Source organism: Molossus molossus, unplaced genomic scaffold (assembly GCF_014108415.1).
Source record: "Molossus molossus isolate mMolMol1 unplaced genomic scaffold, mMolMol1.p scaffold_m16_p_7, whole genome shotgun sequence".
Taxonomy (NCBI): domain Eukaryota; kingdom Metazoa; phylum Chordata; class Mammalia; order Chiroptera; family Molossidae; genus Molossus; species Molossus molossus.
Genome location: NW_023425401.1, coordinates 32,472,361 through 32,495,368, shown reverse-complemented (window position 1 = coordinate 32,495,368; position 23,008 = coordinate 32,472,361). Strand labels below are relative to the sequence as shown.

Genomic DNA, 23,008 nt, shown 5'->3' with positions numbered 1-23,008 from the left:
TGTTTTTTTCCTAGGGTTTATGTAATTTTAGATTTTTTTATTTGATTAAAAATTCTTATATGACTGATAAATATTACCATCTATGGGCGAGAAACCAAGCAATACTTTTGGTGCCAGAGTGTCAAAACTATCTGGATTTATCTGGAAAATACTCACCGCTGTCCGGTGAGTGTTACGGGATTTAGGATGCCAAGAGGGCATAAGAGATGATGAGAGGAGAAATCTATGGCTGAAGTTGGGCACTGGTTTTTCCTTCCATCTCTTAAGATAATGCCCCTAGTTGTGTCATATAAAGTTGACTTACGAGGTTGTGTTTTATGAGGTGATGGGCCTGAGAACATGTACAACTGAAAGTAGCAAGGAACTAGAAAATGCTCTAATTAGAAAAAGGGTCTTGGACTTACATAGGCCTCCATCAAAATGTACTCTTTCTATGAAGGTTAGCGATAAGAAGAACCTTTCTCTCAGGATACTATCAGGTAGCATTTACTGAGTACCAAGTATGCCAGGCACATACATGTATTATCTCATGAAATCCTCTCAATAGTCCTATATATGAGTGTTATTTTCCCCATTTTAGCAATGAAGAAACTGAGTTATAGAAAAAGTAAAGAACTTGCCCAAAGCCAACAGCTAGTTGGTAATGAAGTCAGATTTCGAACGTTGGCAACCTGACTTCAGAGCCCACTGTGCCAACAGAGTTTTACTGTGTTCCACCTGGAAGATTCAGATAAAAATTCTTAAGACTCTATGAGCCCTGCAAGCAGTCTTTTCTGAAAAAGTAACACCAATTACAAAATGTCAAATATAGAGAGCTTTTGTCAATATTTACGTTTAAATCTTGGACAAAATGTAAACTCAAAAAATTTTTAATTAAACTCATTACCTTCTTTCTTTTGAAATGAATCAAAATGATTACTAGATGTCTTCAATGGAAAATTAAGCGGTTGCAGAAGCATGCCATAACCAGTATCTGATTTTGCAGGTTCTTCGCACTTTTTCTTGTCTTTGAGCTATGTTAAAATTCTTATCAATTGTAGATAACTCATAACAATGCAGATGATTGCTGTACAGAATCGTGCAAATGGCTTTTGTCTGGCATAAGTGCAATTGATTTCTCTCTACCTCCCATGGAATAAGCCAGTTTTGCAACTATTTGTAAATTAATTTCAGCATACTTAATCTTCATATATGTGTGATTTTTTTAACTCTCACTTTAATCAGCTGCAACATCTATGACTCCCTCATTAACTAACGAGTTAAATAAAATCTTTGGCAGGTATCCATTTTATGGTTGTATGGAAGTCAGGATTATATCCTCTTCTAAAACCTCCAACATCCTTTTCTTCTCTTACTCCAGTCAGTCTCCATATTCTATATATCCTACCTCAAATATGTTTTAATCCCTCCTTTTCTGTTATGCTAGCTTATCTGGGCCCTCATCCTCTCATCAATACACTGTATCAGAAGTCTAATTGATATCTAAATGATTTCTGAATAAGTGCATGAGCACCCAAGTTCGGGATTGGGATTGTAACAGTTATTGTCAATAATGGGAAGAGCTGGACTGCAAATAGCAACAGATACCAGGACTCTTTCAAAAATGTTTCTGAAGTATGGTTTCATTGATACTTCTTTTCTGATAAAACATTTTAGTGCAATATGCACGTTCCTTACTTCAACAATAATATAAGTGCTGTTGCGCCCAAAATTAAAACGGGCTTCGCAGTGGCTTGATGCCTGGTGACATTTCTTCATCCTGCTCTTCCATTTCTTAGGCACGGCTGGATGACACTAGATAGTTTGTTCATCACTTGCAGCTTATGCTATGGGGATATTCAAATGAACAATAATTTATTCAGCTGTTCCTTTTCCTTTCCTTTCCTTCTTTCTTTCCATCTTTCTTTCCATCTTTCCTTCCTTCCTTCCTTCCTTCCTTCCTTCCTTCCTTCCTTCCTTCCTTCCTTCCTTCCTTCCTTCCTCCTCCCTCCCTCCCTCCCTCCCTCCCTCCCTCCCTCCCTCCCTCCCTCCCTCCCTCCTTTCTTTCTTTCTTTCTTTCTTTCTTTCTTTCTTTCTTTCTTTCTTTCTTTCTTTCTTTCTTTCAGGCTTGCTAATAGGATTGGGTTGGACTGGTGGTAGCAGGGGCTGGAGAAGGGGCATCAGCAACATATACAATTTTTCTTTGCTATTCAGGGTATTCAGTGCTTTAAGTTCCTCTTCCTCTAAGGAATGCTCAAAATGTCCTTGGTCCAAAGTTGTTTTTTTGTTGTTGTTGTTTTTCTTGTTGTGTTTTCCAGGTATTTCTTCTAGTACGTGTCAGTGTCAACGTCCATTCTTGTGTATTCTTGTGGCAACATAAGCAGCATAAACCGTAGCCGAGAATTCCCACATAATCTGAATATAGGAATTTAAGTGTGAAAAAAAATGCCCTACGTCAAGCCTCGAACCTCAGGATAACATCTCGAATCGCTGTTTGCAATCTAGAAGTTACGTGCAGGGGCAGGTAGATAGAGGTTTCCAAGAATCAGTTCTGAAGCTGGAGGCTTGCCCAACAGTGACCTAAACCCCACTGAAAGTCCTCAGACAACCCTGTTTCCTGAGTCTCTTTGCACACACAAAATGCTGACAAATAATACTCCTTGAAAAGACTCAGAAGCCATCCCAATACTTGCCTAAGCGGCATAAAGAATAGGAGGCTTTGCCCTGACCGGTTTGGCTCAGCGGTTAGAGCATCGGCCTGCGGTCCGGAGAGACCCTGGTTCGGTTCCCGCTAAGGGCATGTTCCTTGGTTGCAGTTTGTCCCCGGCCCTGGTTGTGTCGTGCAGGTGGCGACCACTCGATGTGTCCCTTTCACGTCGATGTTTCTCTCTCTCTCTCTTCCTTTCTCTCCCTCCCGCTCTATCTGAACAAAGAATGGAAAAATGTCCTCTGGTGAAGATAAAAAAAAAAAAAAGAATAGGAGGCTTTAACCTTCTTGAAAACCCCAGGAATACTGAATTTCCTTTAACAAAATATTCGAATTTATGAGGACTCGAGCTGGAGAAAAAAAAAGGGGGTTGATCCCGTCCCAATTTCAGTTGGAACTACAAATGCCGCACATGTATATCATTTGTCACATGGTTATTATAGAAACATTGCTACGAAGGTTCCTTTTATCTACATGCCTTATAAAATGAAGATGTCAAAATACTCTTCTAAAACAAAGAATTTTAAAATTCAGTAAAATGTTTTAATTGAGCTGTTTCACTTCAATATTTTTTTAAAACATGGCACTTTCCACAGATATGAATCTTATGAATGCCTAGACACAATTAGAATTTATGTACATATCTATTAGACACATTTCCCTTTTTATTAAGAATTACTTTATTATAAAATTATGGGCTATTTTTTTCACTAACATAGACATTATTAGTTTTAATTAATACAATTATTTATAAACCAGTACATAATTACACAATCCAACATGTTCTAACCTTTTTTTTTACCAACTCTCTAAGTTTTAAATATCATTTTATCCATTTTTCTATGGTATACAACAAAAAAGTGAAGTTAAGTAAAATATTTATATATTAGCATATCAACAAAGAACACAATATACTATATATTTAAATAATAATTTTAATATAGAAAAAAATTTAATATCTAATCATTTTATTTTATTTTTATCTTTTTGATTAGAGAGAGAGGAAGTGAGAGGGAGAGAGAGGTAGAAACATCAATGAGAGAGAACATCGATTGGCTGCCTCCTGCATGCCCTTCACTGGGGATCGGGCCCACAACCTGGGCATGTGCCCTGACCGGGAATTGAACCAGCGACCTCTTGGTACATGGGTCGATGCTCAACCACTGAGCCATACCATCTGGACTAATATCTAATAATTTAAAAAATATATAAGGATAAATGTATGTTCTTTTCTATTCAGTAAAAAGAGAGTGCTTAATTTTCTTTGAGTTAATCGTGTAAAACAAAACCTACCTTGTAAAAAATAATATTGAAAATAAAATGTTTTATTTGGGGACTGACTATATGTTCAAAATGTATATTAATGTGTAACTATACATCATGCACCAAAAAGAACAGATATGTCTCTCATTACCTTGCAATTTTAACATAGTCTTCAAAAACTCAACTAACTTGTTTAACTAATTTCTTTTTTCATTGATAAAGTAAAAGCGGTGTTTTGAGGCCCTTTCTGAAGATATTTCCTTAAAAAAAAAAATTGTTTTGTGGTATAGTAATGATTTTACAATCCATGAATTACATATTATGTTTTCTCATTTTTAACCTAAAATTTTGAAGTCCTTCTCTTGAAGAACTATTTAAGAGTATAGCTTCTGATCTCGTGAAGAATAGTTTTTATATTATAGCCACCATAGAAGCAGAACTTCTTGAATCATAGTGTCACTAAAATGATGAGACTAATTGATGACAGTAACAACATCGAAACTGAGGAGAGTAATTTTCTCCATTGGTGTATAACTCTTTTTTTTATCCTCACCCGAGGACATTTTTCCATTTTTTGTTCAGATAGAGCAGGAGGGAGAGAGAGGAAGAGAGAGAGAGAGAGAGAAACATCAATGTGAAGGGACACATCGAGTGGCTGCCACCCGCACGACCAACCAGGGCCGGGGACAAACTGCAACCGAGGTACGTGCCCTTAGCGGGAACCGAACCCGGGTTTCTCTGTACCGCAGGCCGATGCTCCAACCGCTGAGCCAAACCGGCCAGGGCGGTGTATAACTCTTTCATAACAATTTTATCAATATTTCCCCCTGAATAAGATATACTATGGACAAGGAAGGCATTAACAAATCTCTTGAGCCTGTCAATTTATTTTGCACTATGTACAATCTCAGTAAATCTTATATGATCAACACTTTATCTGTAGAAAATTATCCTTTTATTTGACAATTCTTCCCATGAATTTCTTATAATAGTAATGAGCTAATTTAAAAATACAAAGTATATCAAAGCAACCTAAAATATTTCTGGCCTCTCTCTTTTTATAAGATAAATGTATAAGTAGTTGTGATTTTCCAGCAGGTCTTTGCAAAATCTCAAAGATGATGTTAATTTTCATTTTAAGAGACCTCTGGTGTTCGTTTTGGCAGCACATCTGCTAAAACTGGAATTCTCTAGAAAAGATTAGCCTGGGCCCTGCACAAATATGACATGCAAATTTGTAAAGAATTCGCTGTTTTTTCAGCAAATGATGTTGGGAAACTAAATATTCACATGCAAAAGAATAAAGGTGGGCCCCTGGCCAGTTTGGCTCAGCGGTTAGAGCGAGGGCCTGCGGTCCAGAGAGACCTGGGTTCGGTTCCCCCTAAGGGCATGTACCTCGGTTGCAGTTTGTCCCCGGCCCTGATTGGGTTGTGCGGGTGGCTCGATGTGTCCCTTTCATGTCGATGTTTCTCTCTCTCTCTCTCTCTCTCTCTTCCTCCCGCTCTATCTGAACAAAAAATGAAAAAATGTCCTTGGGTGAGGATAAAAAAAATAAATAAATAAAATAAAGGTGGACTTTTACCTTACACCATATACAAAAAATTAACTTAAAGTGAATTAAAGACCTAAATATAAGAGCTACAAGTGTAAGACTCTTAAAAGAAAACCTATTAAAAAAAGCTTTGTAACATTAGATTTGATGATAATTTCCTGACTATCACACCAAAAGCACAGGAAACAAAAGAAAAAAAAGGATAAACTGGACTACATCATAATTTAAAACTTCTGTGCCTCAGAAGACAGTAGCAATAGAGTGAAAGGAAACCTTTGGAATGGGAGAAAATATTTACAAACTATGTGTCTGATTAAGGTTAATATCTAGAATATATGAAGAACTACTACTCAACAAAATGTAAACAAGCAGATTTGAAGTGGGCAAAGGAATTGAAAAAACAATTCTCCAAAGAAGGTATACAAATGGGCAATAAGCACATGAAAAAAAAAATTCAAATCACTAGTCATTAGAGAAGTGTAATCAAAACCACAGTGAGATGTCATTTCGAAAACATTAGGATAGTTATTATTGAGAAACAGAAAATAATAAGTATTGGCAGGAAGGTAGAGCAACTGGAATCCTTGGCCTTGCTGGTGCAAATATAAAATGGTACAGCCACTGTGGAAATTAAACATAGAACTACCTTATGATCCAGCAATCCCACTTCCGGGTATATACTCCAAATATTTGAAAGCAGGGTCTCAAAGACATATTTGTACACCCATATTCATAATAGCTAAAGGGAGAAGGCAAGCCAAGTGTCCATTGCAGAATGAGTGACTAAACAAAATATAGTATCTACAGATAATGGAATATTATTGAGCCTTAAAAAGGAAGAAAATTCTGACATGTGCTAAAATGTGGATGAAACTTGAAGACATTCTAAGTGAGAGAAGCCAGTCCCAATAGGACAACTACTATATGAGTCCACTTATATGAGGTATCTAATATAATTAAATTCATAGAGACAGAAAGCAGAGTGGTGGTTTCCAGAGACTGGGTGGAGGGAGAAATGGGGAGATATAGTGTAACAGGTGTGGAGTTTTAGGTGGAGAAGATGAAAAGTTCTGGAGATGGATGGTGGTGATGGTTGCATAATAACGTGAATGACTATATTACACTTAATACTATAGAACTGTACATTTTAAAATGGTTAAGATGGTAAATTATATGTTAGGTCTATCTCATCACAATAAAAATTGAAAAAGACATTCTAAAAATTTTATTTTTCTGAATTTAGGATCTGATATTGAGGAAACAAAATCAAGAATTATCAGGAAAGATTTGGTTGACTGAGACAGGAGCACAATTCCCTTTAAAAAATAACAACTTATAACCTAACTTGTCATAAATCAAAGTGACAACACGTTTTACAGTAAAAAGAGAAGAGCCCTTGTCAGTTCGGTTCCCGCTAAGGGCACATACCACATACCTCAGTTGCAGTTTGTCCTTGGCCCCGGTTGGCATCGTGTGGGTGGCAACTGGTCGATGTATCTCTCTCACATCAATGTTTCTCTCTCGCTCTTCCTCCCTCTTTCCCTTCTGCTCTATCAGAAGATAAATGAAAAAAAAAAAAGAAGAAGAAAACAAAATTGCAAGGAACCTTAGCTGTTCTGAAGAGATGAACTTAAAAAAAACAATCAAGAACATAATAAAGTTAGCAGAAATTGCAGGATATAATTTTGGTGATACAAAGAATTTCTGCTAACTTTCAGATTACACAGAAGGTAAAGAATAATCCTTCATTCTCCTTGTTAAAAGGAGAGTAAATATTTCAAGATCAATTTATATTTTCACAGGGAGAAAATGAAATTGCAGTATTACATTAATTTAGTCTTTGGCAGTAAAGGATATCGACATATCTTTATAAATAAGCCCATCAAAATTAAGCAAATTTTCCAAAGTTTTAACATATTTTGTCTGTTCTCTTTCAAACTCAGATATTATAAAGTATGACAAATAAAATTCACTAAATCTTCTACAACTTGACATGAAAACTCAAGTTGTACCCTCCCCTATGTGCTTTAAAATTCTGGAACAAACTGAGCTTTAATTTAGAACAAATCAATTCTTTTTTTCCTTGAAAAAACATGTCAGGCTATCTCTTATGACTGTCAAGGGCTATAATTCTCTTTCTCATTTGCTATAATTTCATTTTTTCTTAATTTGATGAGATTTGTTATGTGAGCCATAGTATGGTCTATTTGGAGATGTTCCATGTTCAACATTTGTTTCTTTTTATTCAAGGTAATATGTCCTTATTTTGAGGTCCATAGCATATGATATTAAGGTAAACACACCAAGTTTTTTGTTTTTTATTAATGTGTATAACTTTTTAATCATTTTAACCTATTGAAGAAAAAGCAATGAATTGCAAAGGAGCATGGAGAAATGTTAGGATTGGTGGGAATATTCAGTATCTTGACTGGTGATGATACCACAGGAGATATATATCAGTTACAACTTGTCAAATTGTATCCTTAAATTTAAGGCAGTTTTTGATACAAGAATTATACCTCAATGAGGTTGATTAAAGACAGAATATAATAATAAAAAGTATCTAGAAACTCTTCAATATTTGGAAATAAATGCACATCTAAATAAACCATAGGATGAAGAAGAAATTACAATAAAAATCTAAAATATATTGAACTGAGTAGTGAAGATATTTCAGATAAACGTATGCAGGATGCAACTAGAGCAATGCTTAGAAAGGAACTTATGGTGCTAAGTGTTTATATTATATTAGAGATAAGGAACCATTTAATAATATTAATCTAAGGTTCTACCACAGGAACCTAAATAAAAAATTAAATCCAAAGTAAGTCAAAAGAGCCCTGGCTGGTCTGGCTCAGCAGATATAGTATCAACCTGCAGACCAAAGAGTTGCAGGTTCAATCCCCACACCTGGTTGGGGTTATGTGGGAGGTAACCAATCAATTTGTCTCACATTGATGTTTCTCTCCCTCCCTCCCTCCCTCCCTTCCACTCTTCAAAACCAGTGGAAGATTATCCTCAGATGAGGATTAACATTAACAAAAAAGTAAGTCAAAAGAAAGAGATAATTGCCCTGGCTGGTTTGGCTTAGTGGTTAGAGTGTCAGACTGCGGACCAGAGAGACCTGGGTTCGGTTCCCACAAAGGTCACATACCTTGGTTGTGGTTTGTCCCTGGCCTTGGTAGGGTCATGTGGGTGGCAACCACTCTATGTCTCTTGCATGGATGTCTCTCGATGTTTCTCTCTCTCTCTTCCTCCCTCTATCCCTCTCACTCTATCTGAAGATAAATGCAAAAGTGTCCTCAGGTGAGGTTAAAAAAAAAAAAGAAAGAAAGAAAGAGATAATGATGATCATAGGAGAAATCAATAAAATTGAAAATGACCAACTAATAGAGAAAATTAACAAAACAAAAATTTGTTCTTTTCCTTTGAAAATGTTAATATAGTTGATAAATCCCTGGATAGGAGTCGTGCTGTTTTGTTTTCTTCTGGGACATGAGTACACTTACCAAAGAAATTTAGATATTCTCAGTGTTCTAGATAATATTATTTTTTAATATTATTGTTTTTACCACAACAACTATGGATATTAGTCTTTATTAACAGCATTAGGTAAAAATTTGAAGTGTAAACAGTTAAGAAAAGGGAATGGCATTTTAGTTATTCTTGCAAAGACATCAATGTAGGAACAAGCATGTTGTGGTTACAGTTTATAAAAAAATATCCAAAACTTGAAAATAAAGCCAAGAGAGTACAGCATATATGTTCAGTGTGATAGTGGATGAGTATTTATTTAAAATATCTGAAGATTATTTAATTCTTTAAGAAAATTAAACTGGCACTTTCACCTGTGTCTTATCATTCTCTTTAGTATTTGATTAGAGCCCAGACATTGTGAAATTAATGTTATCTTGTGTGATAGAAATTAACTCCCAGAATTATGTTAGGGTTTTGTTTGTTTGTTTGTTTTTTACTGTGAAGTAACCAGTTGTGTTATCTAACCTGGCAATCTTGTTTTAACATGACTTTACTCAAGTGCCTATAAATAGTTCTTCAAAATGTTTGCTGAAATTGCTTTAATCTTACTTGCTAATGTTAGGAGACAATTTTCTACGAGTCTCTCTCACTTCTGTGTGTTTTATGAGCAGAGGTCCCAACTGCCTTTGTTCTGCATGATTTTTTCAGGAATGTTTGTGTAGCAAACAGCCTTGGAGGATACAGTATTTGCTTCCATAGCAAAACTCAGGTTTGCTTAGAGCCTTGGAACATAAAGATAGGCTTCCCTCCTGAGGGTGGGGAGGGTGGTGGTTAGGCATGCTTAGTTCAGAGTTCCTCTCCTAGAATACAATCTGCAGCATGTGCAAGAGCCACCTGTCCTCCTTTATATCACTGTGTGCAAATTTTGGTTTGAAGAAGTGGCACGAAATTTGTTTGTGCTCATGCTGTTTGTTGTGCTATGAGTGATACCTTTCTTCTTTTCTCTGACCCAGGCACCTTGTGTCTTCTGCCAGCATCCATGATAAGTGCATGGCAGGTAACTTTTCAGCTTGCAAGTAGGGCAAAATCTTAAATCTTTCACAGTTCTTAACAGATTCTTCAATATTTAAAAAATTGGACAAATGTTTGAGTTGTGTTCTTTCTAAATGTATATGAGAGTTATGTTTCAATCCTTTGAAAATTGTGCTTTAACATGCTTTTAGGTCATTCCCTGAGGTACTGGAGTGGACTTATCTGCTGCATTCAATAGAACGGCATAGTGCAAGAAGTGAAATTTAATGAGCTGTTAAGCTGAACATGTCTTTTCTTGGTTCACGTAGTGATTTCCAATCAACTGTGGAAATTTACCTTTGCTGACTGATTGTTTCTCCAATTTTCTCTCTTTTGTCTGCCTCCTGACTTTTGTTTTCTTTCTTGGTTATTGGTCAAGTCTGTTAGTTGGTCTATGTTTTTTCTGAGTGTTTGGACTAAGTTGCTTTCTACAACCAAAGAGCAGGGATAAATGGTCTAGGAGGGTGGTCTTGACAGCATAATCAGTTGAGCACCTTGTGTGTACAAGAATTTGATTTGTGTGTGGCTAATTGATTGCAATAATGATTGGTAATCTATTTGTTTGGTCCTGCCATTTAGTAATTGCTGTAAGGGTGATGGGGATCTGTTCCTTGTCAGGTAAGACACAACAGAGAATCTGGCTTGTTTTTCCTGTTTGACTATTTGTGAACTCCTATCAATTAAGAAAATATTTGTCCATTGGAAAGGAGAATAGCCCTTTGATATCTGAACTGTGGAGTTTTGTGTTCTGTGTTTACTTTTACTTGTGGCTGAGGTTATAGAACTAAAGCTTCAAGCTCTCTGTGGATTTTTGTGATTGAGAAGAGTTTTTAGCTCCTTTTGGGTGATTTCAAATATTTTCCATTTCCAAAGGGCATTACTAAATTAGATTGTAAAGTCTTATAAAACAAAAGAGCTCTGTTCTGATTGGCTTATAAACTGTAATAGATTTTTACACAAATCTAAAATTCCTAGAATTTCTAGAAATCAAAGAAACTAAGTTTGAACTAAGTTTCTAGAAATTAGTTCAGAAGCATTTTTATATAAGAACCCAAATTCACATTATCAAGATGAAACTCTTGGACAAATCAAACTGGATTCATAATTTTGGTTTAAACCAGGGTTTTTCTACATTAACACTGTTGACATTTTGGGCCAGAAAATAAGAATTTAAAAGATTAAACGTTTTCAAAAGTCATCTCTTATTACATTTTCATTTAAATACATTTTAATTATTTTTTCAATTTTTAAAATTTGGGGGAACAGAGATAACTTACTGGATCCATGGAACTAATATAGGAAATCTTAAACATTTAAAATATTTTAAAAATTAAACTCATTTTGTAGTAAAAATATTTTGCTAAAAATTGCTACATGTTAATAAAATTAGTAAAAAACTATAGTGTTGATTTTAAGTACAATTAAATTACTCTTATGTGCCAAGAGTATTGTCTATTTAAGAAGAATATCTCTTCTTGACTTTCAAATATGAAAAAAAAATCTCTGTAATAAAATATCAAAAATGTTAAAGACAGTGGAATTTTGCCAAAAGTTGTTAGTATTGAGTTTTTCTTTTAAGTAGGAACCATGCCCATTATATAAACTCACAGTTAACTTTTCTTCCAAGTTTCACTCTTGGCAAGGGAAAACATACAAAAGAAGCACAAACAATTTAATATTTCCTGTATCCCTTTCTTATCTGGAAAATTCTTGAGTTTATATCTGCATTAGGTATTCCCAGAATTTACACATAATGACAGAGCAATGTTCATGAACAAACTGATTTTCAAATTTCCAAAAGAGAAGGACACAAGAAAAGGAAAGGAAGCAGGAAAGAAGAAGTAAGAGGAAGCCAGCTTAAAACAGATATAAAATTATCACTGTAAAAGGCTAATTGCCTAAATTCTAAAGGAGGAGAAGAGTTAGATGAAAGAAACCCTACTTGTACACATGCACATACTGGAGGAAATACATTACATTGTTATTTAAACAATATCTAGAGCTTTTAACAATTCTATCAAACCTTATTATTAACAAATTAGTGCTTAGTACTCACCAAACTAGGAAAATTTGAGGGGGCGATCTCATGTTAAAAAGTAATCTCACCAGCCGGTGTGGCTCAGTTGGTTGAGCATTGGCACATGCACCAAAATGTCACTGGCTCAATATCCTGTCAGGGCACGTGCCAGGGTTGTGGGCTAGATCCCCAGTAGGCGGTGTGCAGGAGGTGGTCAACTGATGTTTCTCTCTCTCATGGATGTTTCTATCTCTCCCTCTCCCTTCCTTTCTCTCTCAAAAAAAAATTAAAAATAAAAATAAGTAAATTAAAACAAATTTATTAAAAAGTAATCTTTCATTTGGACATACAAGTCAGAAAATCTCCTCTCAAAGTTTATTTCCCATTTGTTCTAATTTGTCCCTCAATGATTCATCTTGTTCATTTCATAAATAACTCAAAGTGGCCACAGTAATTTGAAATTATCCTTGGTGAAATGAGATCAGTTAGAGAAGTAGGTACATGAACGAAAGCGTGAAGGCACACACGTGGGGCCCAGAGTGTTAAAGAAGACCCGGTGACTACTTGGTAAGAATCTGCCAATCAGCGAGTCTTACAGCCTCGAGACTTCCAGCTCCAAGCTAAAGAAACTAAATGAAGAAACAAAGGCAAGACTGAGGAAAGGTCTTACTAGGCTTGGATCGGTGGCCCAGGCAAAATCGGTGTGATGAGGATGCTGGTCTGATGAGACATGAATTTGTCAGTTCCGGTGGATGGATTGGGAGATAGACTACTGAACCTGTACTAATCCTTTCCCCTCTAAATTTTCTCTTATGGACTCAGTGAAAAAATGATAAGAACAGAAAAAGAACAAAAACATCATGTTATTAGTACTGTACCAAGCCAGGTTTCCCTCCAACTATAAGAATTTTCACATCTGACCAGATAACCAAAGGATTTCGTGATCATGGTATCTCCCTTGTCAGGTAAGTATTAACCAAAGGATTTCTGAGAGGATTCCTCATTCCCAGGAAACAGAATAAACTCTGTTTCAGAGGGCTTCACATAAGTCTATTGGACCTGAGCACCAGTGCAAGACCTATCTCACCACTGCTGTGGGCGAGACCCGGAACATGAGGTTCAAGAAGTGTCAAGGGTGTATGTGATTTCAAAGCTGAGGGCCTTGAGCCCTGTCAACCAGGGGGCCCCAATCAGATATTCTTGTGGCCTAGCCCTGTCAACAAGGGGGCCCCAATCAGATCTTCTTGTGGCCTACAGTATTGTCATTGTCAATTAAAAAAAAATGTTGATTAAACAACGCTAAGTTTACTAGACTTACTGTAATAAGGGAGAACGTCAACTTGAAAGTCTCAGTACTGTCTACAAAGGGAGATTTGAGGAGTTAATATTTGTAGGGTTTAGGGGTCAGGGCTTATGAGGTTTAAAGGAAGTCTTTCAGGGCAAGCAACTGGTTGTGATAGGATTAGTGCACACAGCAAGGTGTTTTGATGAGTCAACTGTTGAAGGATAAGCAAGCTTTTTGGCCAAGTCATCCATCTATTGTCCCACTAAGAGAGTTGCTTATTCAAATGAGCAATGCATTTGCCTGGAAAAATGGATTTTCAGAAATTCCCTCAACAAATAGTAAAATTTTCTGATTTACAGTCTTATCTTCCTGGGCCAAAGTTGTTTGAATAAACAGCTGTGTCATGATGGTACAGGTGGTCTAAGTTCTCAGCATCTTTCTCTTCTGTGACCTCTATTACAGTCTGTCCAGTGGTGCACCTGGAGGATTTCTCAGGTAAACATCAGTTAACATTTTTTTAGAGAAAAATTTCCTTCGGTCTCCTTAGAATATACTCTTTCTTTAGAATGATATTATCGTTTTATTGATCAGATAATATTTCTGTTTTCACTTTCTTGCAAATAATAGATTAGAATTAAAAAAGGTTTTTAGCAGGGTTTGACTCTCAGATTCTTTCAGGCTTTCTGGGTACACTTCCTTAACTTGTTCCCACTCCTATCTAGCAAGGCCTAGTGAAACTTCTAAGGCTAATAACAATTTCTTTTGACTCTAATAATGTGTAGTTATTTCCATCATGCCTCTTTTGTAAAGCAAACAAGGTGGGAATTTTTCTTCTTACATGACTGGTCAAGTAAAAAATAAGATTACAAATGACCACTCTGGTTACTTGGTAATATGAGTTATTTCGTTATTTTAGACTAGAGCAAAAATGTCATTTTCAATGGTAATGCAGTGAAGCAATTTGAATGGAAGCCTGAAATACATATTTTACAGCTTGTATGTATTGAAACAGAGAAACTAAAACCTAAATTTGACTCATTAAATTTTAGAAGTATTTCTATATCCCACCCAAAAAGCTTTTGAATTTGACAAGCCATATTAAGAGGCAGACATATAGGCAATACAGACACATAAAGAAAATGATCACACTATTGCACGTACAAGTGTCAACAGAAAGATCTTAAAAGTCAAGAGTGCAAAATCCAGACAAAGCTATGGGGATGCCCAGAATTTCATTAGGTATCTTATAATAGTTATAAAAATTATAGTCCTAGAAGATAGAATGGAAGAACATGAATAGAATGCACGATGTGACCAAGTCCAGAGATATTTAAAGGTACACAAGAAGACAGTCAAATATCTTAGGAGACAAAGAAGCGAATGATGATGAAGGAAGTGGCAATAATCTTGATGAGGGCTTCGTACTTCTTTCAGAAGACAAAGGCAGGCATTTCCCGATTGATGGCAGTAAACTGTTCCTGACAGTCAGGACTTACGCAAACGATTGTTAATAAAAACAAGCCTATGTCAACTACTTTAAGTTATAAAACTTTTCATAGTTAACCTTTGTGAGGGCAAAGAAAGGCACTCTCACTCTTTACATCTTCTAGCTGGGTTAATAATCAAATTAATGGAGAAAGAGTAACAAGAGAAATTCCCATGTTAATACGTGCCCATGGGAAATTTACATAAGCATGAAAAATTCCCAGAGTGAGGTAAAATTGGGTATATGTATCATTTTGGACAAAGGAGAAAGTGGGATGGGGTCTGAGATTTCAAAGGAAGCAGGCAATTTATAGGTAGTTGACGAATAATGGAACATACATGGCAGGTGAATTTATAGGTGGTTGAGGAATAACGGAACATACATGGCGGGTGAATTTTTGCTGGGAAACCCAGGAACCCATGAGACACAGGGGTAATGTGTAAACAAGGCCCCTGCTTGACTCTCTCCCCGCCTCCATACTCAATTCAAAGTACGTTGCTATGATGAACACCCTAAGATTTCCTTCCTGGTGTACGTCTTTCCTTTGCATTTCTTAGGCAGGAAAAAGCAGAGGATCAAAGTTCTTTCTGAATCTTTTGTTTCTTAATAACCATCTTAAAATCAATATCCTCAAAGACAGTTTTAGGGCGGCAAAACTTTGTTTCCCTTTGCCATCAACGCAGTGCCTCCAACCAGTTTCTTAAAATACAGAAAACGGTTGGATATGAGTATCAGACTCCAGTGTTGGGATGTGATATTACTATAACTAAATGTTGTATTGTATGCAGTAATGCTGCAATGCCTCTCTGTACACTGTGGACATCATAAAAGTCACATCTCTTTTATTGAAATGTGCTTGTCAAGGATTCTACATGGATTCTGTCATTCTGTCGATTATATTTGGATCACAACGTGCGGAAATTACCTTCTCGTCATTCTGGTAAAAATATTGCATTGAGCTTTGGGGACATAAATATACATTTCCCCCATATAAATACAAACCTAAGATATTGTTTTGAGAAATAAATGTGTTTTATGAAGGTAAGTGTATTAAAATCCAAGAGGCATTCTTAGTGGGAAAATCTTCACTGAGGAGAGGATTAGCAGTTTATGCCTATATTAGAAAAGTTGTAACTTTTTTGAGACTTGAATTCATGGACATGAACTACGTGAAACGCTTCTCCGTCCCCTCTTTAGAAGTACAGTGATTATAGCAATTACTTAGTTTGAGACCCTCAGTGTTGTCATTAAGAGTCATTCTAGCCTGGCCGGTGTGGCTCAGTGGTTGAGCATCTACTCATGTACCAAGAGGTCACTGGTTTGATTCCCCGTCAGGGCACATGCCCAAGTTGTGGGCCCGATCCCAAGTGGGGGGCATGCAGGAGGTGGCCAATCGATGTTCTCTCTCATTGATGTTTCTATCTCTCTCTCCTTCTCTCTCTAAAAAAAAGAGTCATTTTATTTAAGAGTTGGGACTGAGACTACTCATCTACAATTTGCTATTTACAGAGAAAGCCCTAGAGAATGGGATAACTTAAAGACAGAGGTTTGGTTTACCTGGCTTTCACAATACAGTATCCATATGACTTTAAAAGAAGGTAAATTACTTTAAAAGAAGGTAAATAAATAATATTGGTTAACAGTATATACTGATAATTTTCTGACAAATTCATTTATCTAACATCATGCAGAGGAATCAAGAGCATTTCTCCATACATTTTAAAATGTATTATATTTGCTGATCCATAAAGTCTTTTCCCATATTAAAGTCCAAAATAACATATGATAACCAGTACCCATGAAAGCCTATTAGCTGGTTTTGAAAATTTTTCTGTTAAGCTTTAATTCCAAGTTGAGCATCACATATGTATACATGGTTGTGTGCATGGGTTTATGCATGGATACATGCACCATCCCTTAAATAGAAAAAAATAACAACAAACTAAAGAAGTGGTTTGTTTAAGCTATTGTACACTATAAAGAGAGTTTGTTTTTTTTGTAAGCTGCATTCAGAACCACACACACAAAAGGAACTGGGATAGTGCTAGATTCTGGTGTTATGTATGACTAAAATCAACGTATTGCCTCAACTACTATCTCAGCTGTCTATAATGATGTCAAAACAGACTGAGTTGTGGTTTTGTAGATAAAGTTTTGTCCTAAAAAAAAAAAAAAGGGTCATTTTAGAATTCTGCCTTAACAAGGAACAACATTCTGACGCACTTACAACAGCAATGAACCTGTAGAAAGTATGCTAAGTGAAATAAACAATCACATAAAGACGAATGCCTATGATGGTACTTGCATGAGGAACCTAGAGTGATCAAATTCATAGAAAGAGAAAGTAAATTGGCATTTGCCAGGGGTTGATGGGGAAGAAGAAATTGGGAATTGTTATTTAATGAATAGTAGAGTTTCAACTTTTCAAGATGAAAAAGTTCTGGAGACTGGTTACACAACAAGGTGAATATACTTAACACTACTAAAATGTTCTCTTAGAAATGGTTAAGTGGTAAATTTTATGTTATGAATTGTTTACTACAATTAAAAAGGAAAAAGAGGGAAAAAAATAAATTTAGAACCTCACCTCACTCAGAAGGTGTTTTGAAAAAGATTTTTGTATGACATAATTATTTCTTTAGTGATTAAGCATCTCTCCACCCAGGAATAATTAGGAGTGTACATAAAAATCTTAAGAAAATAAAATATATAATGCTAATATTTTGCATTGAGGAATCTTGCATATTTGCTACATTTCCTTATAATGCTTATTAGCCTTGCAATTCCATTTTTTGCAATATACTTGTGTAAATGCTTTAGGTTTGTAATATTAAATTCAATTCTTACTAAATTTATGCACATGCTTGAAAACTTTAAGATAATTTGAGATATTTATAAGATTCATTTATGAGATTAGTAAGAGTAGTCAAGGAGACTAAGTTAGACAATTGTACCGCTGGAATAAAATTAAATATTTTAACGTAAAATGTTAAATGGAAAAGGAAATTTAATAAGCTGAGGTTTTAAAGGAATTTAATACAGTTCTAAAAATCCCCCTTAAAAGCAATGGTAAAAATTTGCTAGACTTTCAAAACAGAACTCAAAGACTATAAAGTGAATGAAAAGCTCAAGAAAGTATCAAGCAAATACAATTTTCATTTAAAAAGAAACCTAAGTAAACCTCTCAGTGGTTTCTCCTACACGTAAAAGCTGTCCTTGAGGGCATCAAAAGAGTCCGTTTCACACTGGCAATAGTATTAAATGTCAAGAAAAGAATCCGAATTGGGTGGCAGCAAGCTACCTGCTGCTGAGATGGTGTGAGCAAGGCAGGCATCTCACAGGATAGAAACAGAACGAAATCCAAGGACTGTGGAGAACCACAGCTAAAAATGCAGATGTGAAGTATTTGCCTTCCCGTTTAAACTATGGAGCCCTTCCTGGTCATTTTTAACCTCAGAGTGTTTACCCAGTTCTTTTATTCATTAGCTGCCTCACCAGCAGGCAATTTGTGAGTTCCAGGGTCAGCCTGAACCCGTGGGGCCAAGACTACCAGGAGCCTTGGTAATGAGCAGCCTAATTCTCTCTTCCTCTCTGGGACAGAGTAACTTATAATTCTGCTCAGGTGCAAAAGCAGTTTGAAGCCGGCGATGTCTCCAGTTCTCAAAGATTTTTCTCACAATCAAAAATAGATTTTCTTTTCTTTTTAAGTGATCGGCAAAGCACCCTACTTGGTTACATATACATTGAATAATTCGGGGGGAAGATAATAAGGATGACCTGTGTGATACCATTTTAATGAGCCAGTCTCTCTCTAAGAGAGCTCTGGGCGGTGGTGAATCTAAGGCACGTTTTTAAGTGAGTCAGAATCACTTATTGATCACCCTCTGTGTGTAAATGATGTGTTAGTATTACTGACAATTTCAAAGAATAGCAGAAGGAAAAGCCTTGGACTTCAAAGTGTTTCTGACAGCCTTTCTGGAATATGGAACACTTATGGGCAGGCAAGGCCAGGGCAACCTGCTGCAGACATATGTCAGCTCCAGGGCACCAGGTCACACAGCGGGAGACCAGGAAAGGAAATGAAAACTAGGAGTAGGCCATAAAAATGAAATTGCCTCCAAAGAAATCTTCAGACCAGTGGGCCAATGGAACATGTCTAGCAGGGCCCAGAGAAACCCATCCAAAATTATACTCGTTACTAATCATAAGACTTGGTCCAACGATCAGCTCAATGAAGACTTTCAAATTTAAAAAAAAAACAAAAACAAACAAAAACCACTGCTCTCCTAGAAGACTGAAGATACAGACATATATATGATGATACACCTCAGCCCCGCAATCTCTGCAGACCAGAACTATCAGGCCTTGGTCAATGACTGCCAGCTTCTTCTAATTTTTAACCCCAGTTTCCAGCTCAGGACCAACCAGAAAAAGCCAAATATCTGCTAACTAGCCAACCTCCAGCCTCCCCATAGCAACAACCTCCAATCAGAGCATAACTCAGGCCTTTTAAGTCCACTATAAAGGGTCCATGCTAGTCTTGAAGTCTCTGCCAAAAGCAATTGATAGTGGCTGCCTTATTTTTTATTTTTTTTATCCTCACCTAAGGATATTTTTCCATTTATCTTTAGATAGAGTGGGGGGAGAAAGGGAGAGAAAGAAACATTGATGTGAGAGGGACACATGACTGGTTGCCACCTGCACGACCCCCGACCAGGACGGAACTGCAACCAAGTTACTGCCCTTGACCAGAATCGAACCCACGACTCACTGATCCGCAGGCCGATGGACTAACCACTGAGCAAAACTGGCCAGAGCAATAGTGGCTTCCTTTTAAAACTCTCATGTGGGTGATACTCATTTATTTCCACACTTCTACTAAAGTCTCACCTACATACGGTCTGCACTGCCTGTTGCCATGGACCCCAGGCTTCAACCAGGCGCAGTGGCGTGAGGCCCGGTGCCCAGGGCGCGGCCTGTGCAGTGCTTTTCCACGCGGGAAGTCAGCGCCGTAAATCTCTGCATTGAGATCCTCAGCTATTTATCTCCGGTTAGATAAGCAGAATTCGTTATTGATTCCCGTAGGTTCGGCATTCTTGGTGGAATCAGTGCATTCTTTTCCACCTCTTTGGCTGTGCTTTGTGCTTCTGTTTGGGGCTGTGCTGTCTGCAGGCGCTGTTTGTTGTAAGGACAATTACAGGTAAAGCACAGGCGCAGGCCCGGTCCGCCCGTCATTCCAGCTGAACTCACATGCGCCCGAATTTGTTGTCCTTACCAGAAAGGCATCTAATTGGACAAACTGCTGAGAGTCGCCAAAAACCATCTGAGTTTCTCCTTCTGTTTTGGCTTTTGATGCAGAGAATGGTTGCTCTGGTTTTCCACCTGCCACGTAGGAAGTGGGAGGCTGAGGGTGTGGGGAGGTGCAAATTATTGGGTCTGCACTTGGAGACCAACCTTCAGTAAGAGGCCCAAAATACAAGGTGCACAAGTGTTGCATTTCCACTGACCATTGTCGGCTCTATTATCTAAGCCTACACACCCTCCTCCCTAGGAAAAATTCCTTCTTTTATATACTCTGATTACAATTCTAATTCTTGCACCCATCTTTCTAAATGGCATGACTTCAGCAAGGATGATTTGGGCCATCAGAGACCACTCTGGGGAACATTTTACTCAAACAAAAGTATTCGTTTGAGAGGCACCTCAGAAAAGAAAGGGAATATGATTTCTTGGTCCTAATGAGCAGCAGTTTTTTGGTTAGTATGCAGAGACCTCCAAATGAAATTCTGAATAAAAAGTTGTTGCACTAAGAGTCTTTGACCAAAAACAAACTTAAGCAAAACTAAACAAGGCTCATTTCCTTGGGAAGTCCTCCCCCTCTTTGTCCTCCACTGGCTTCCTGATACCCAGCTCCTTGTTCTTCCCGGATGCTCTGATCTCACTCCTGTTACTACTTCGTGGACTCCCTGTAAAGACCCATTTCTCCCATGAGCCAGGTATGCAGGCAACTGTAAAATTTAAACCTTTGGCCCGGGCCGGTTTGGCTCAGCAGTTAGAGCGTCTGCCCCTGGAGTGAAGGGTCACGTGTTTGATTCCTGATCAAGGGCACGTACCTGGGTTGCAAATTCAATCCCCAATGGGTCCTTCGGGAGGCAACCAATCAATGTGTCTCTCTCACATTGATGTCTCTCTCTCCCCCTCCTTCCTCCCTTCCACACTACATAAGGATCAATGGAAAAATATCCTCAGGTGAGGATTAACAAAAACAACAAAGAAAGAATTTAAACCTTTGACTCTAGGTTAATTAAAGCTATAATTAAGGATTTCCCTAAATCAGACAAGACCAGCAACTATTCATGGATGAATTTAGAATTCTTCTGGGGGCATATGACCTGGCCTGTATCAGTCTGTACACATGTTGGTCAGAACCTCAGACTCTAAGTCCTGGATGCCAATTGATCAACTCAGACAGAAACCTACAAGGTCCCTATTTTGACAGCAAACCTGAAAAAGACTCAAAAAATCGGTCAAACTCTCCTAAAAGCCAAGCTTGAAACATTTTCAATAAAAATTTGTTGGACATAATTGAATTGTGGAAACAGAAAAGATGAAACTTATAGGAACAGGCCCTCAATCAAGATGTAAAACATCTAATTTCTCGTGATTCAGTTCTGATATAAGATGTAGATGATGCCAAGCTTTGTTCAGAGAACAAGGAAGCCTGTAGACAAGATTCCATTTATTTGTTCTCAGCCATAGGAAAAAGAGACATAAAGTTTCAAAAGATGTTACGATTTTGCCAAAATACCGCCCATTATTTAGAGCGTGACCTAATTAGGAAGAGAAAAACACTCTCTCCTGATAGGCTAAGGACTATCCAAACTTATCCTACACCAGTTGAAAAACCACAACAGAGAGGATTTCTGAGTTGAACCGAATATTGCAGGCATTTAGTGCCAGGTCTTTCTGAGTTTGTAAATTATAGATTAAGGAAGACCTAACAATGCAGTTGACTGTAAATATGACTGAACAACCCTCAGCGGGTAGAGATCTGGATCCTCACTGAGTTGCCTTCCTTGATTGAACTGGTTATCTCCTCACAAGTGAGAGAATGACGCAAGTGGTGGGTGTGGGGGATGAGAAACTATGCATATAAACTGTTAATGTCCAAACCATGTGTGCCATCCAACTCTGATGTTCAGCCTCTGTCGTAGGCAGCCCAGAGGGTTCAGAACTCGGTCAACAACTGCCACTTTCTCTAATTTTTGTCCCGGCTTCCAACTAGAATGAACCAGAAAAAGCTAAACAATCTCCCCCCAAACCAATCACACGGAATTCCCCATTTCTATTTAGCCCTTTCCCCCCACTTTGCTCTCCCCTGGTCTGCCTTTGAGTCTCTGCCAAATGCTGTTCATGAGGGCTGACAGGATTGCTATAGCAAACGCTGGTTAAATGAGCCCCTATCTGGTCTCACTGGGGTCGCCTTTGTTTATTTCCACATCTTCCACTTAGCCTTTTCCCATTTGAAAAATTTTCATTTCCTGAGCACCATTAATCATAACCAGAGCCAGTATAAAGATTATGCTACTTGATCCTGAATCCCAGAGTCAACACGTCTGAGTAAAAATGCCGTTTTGTCTTATTCTAAAGAAATATAGAGACACATATCATTTATTTGTGCCCATAGCTGCATGGTAGCTGTTGGTATATCCAAAAACAATGCAAGTCTCAATTCAAAGGTTTTTGGAGTCAAGCTGACTCATCCATGCTTGATGATCTTTAATAAAACCAGGTTACGGTCATCTCACTCCCCAAACTGACCTCTGAAAATTAACCTTATAACCATACATATGGATCCTGAGTAGTAAATTTCCAGTGACTTCAGTCATCTCCACTAGCAGATGTTAGCAGGGCTGCTGGTAAGAAGATAAATTTGGGAAACACATTTTTTAGTCACGTAGTTTTACAGAAATGTCAAAATTATACCCAGGAAAATACCAACCAGCCGTGCAGAAAGCTAACATATTATCTCCACCAACATGGTGGATATTGGTCTGTAATTAAAATTTTTAATGCAATCTTTATTGTATTTTGGTATTGTAAAGGAAAGAATATATTTCTCCAACCCTCCCATCAAAGAAGAATTTCAAGACACATGAATGTCAGTGAAA

The 23,008-nt window shown here is 37.3% G+C and overlaps 1 non-coding gene across 1 annotated transcript; it reads left to right on the top strand.

The window, feature by feature from the left end:
- Nucleotides 1-5,099: 5,099 nt before the first annotated feature.
- On the top strand, nucleotides 5,100-5,206 carry LOC118620560. Its single transcript, XR_004957472.1, has one exon. It is a non-coding gene; the product is annotated as a U6 spliceosomal RNA (small nuclear RNA).
- Nucleotides 5,207-23,008: the final 17,802 nt, after the last annotated feature.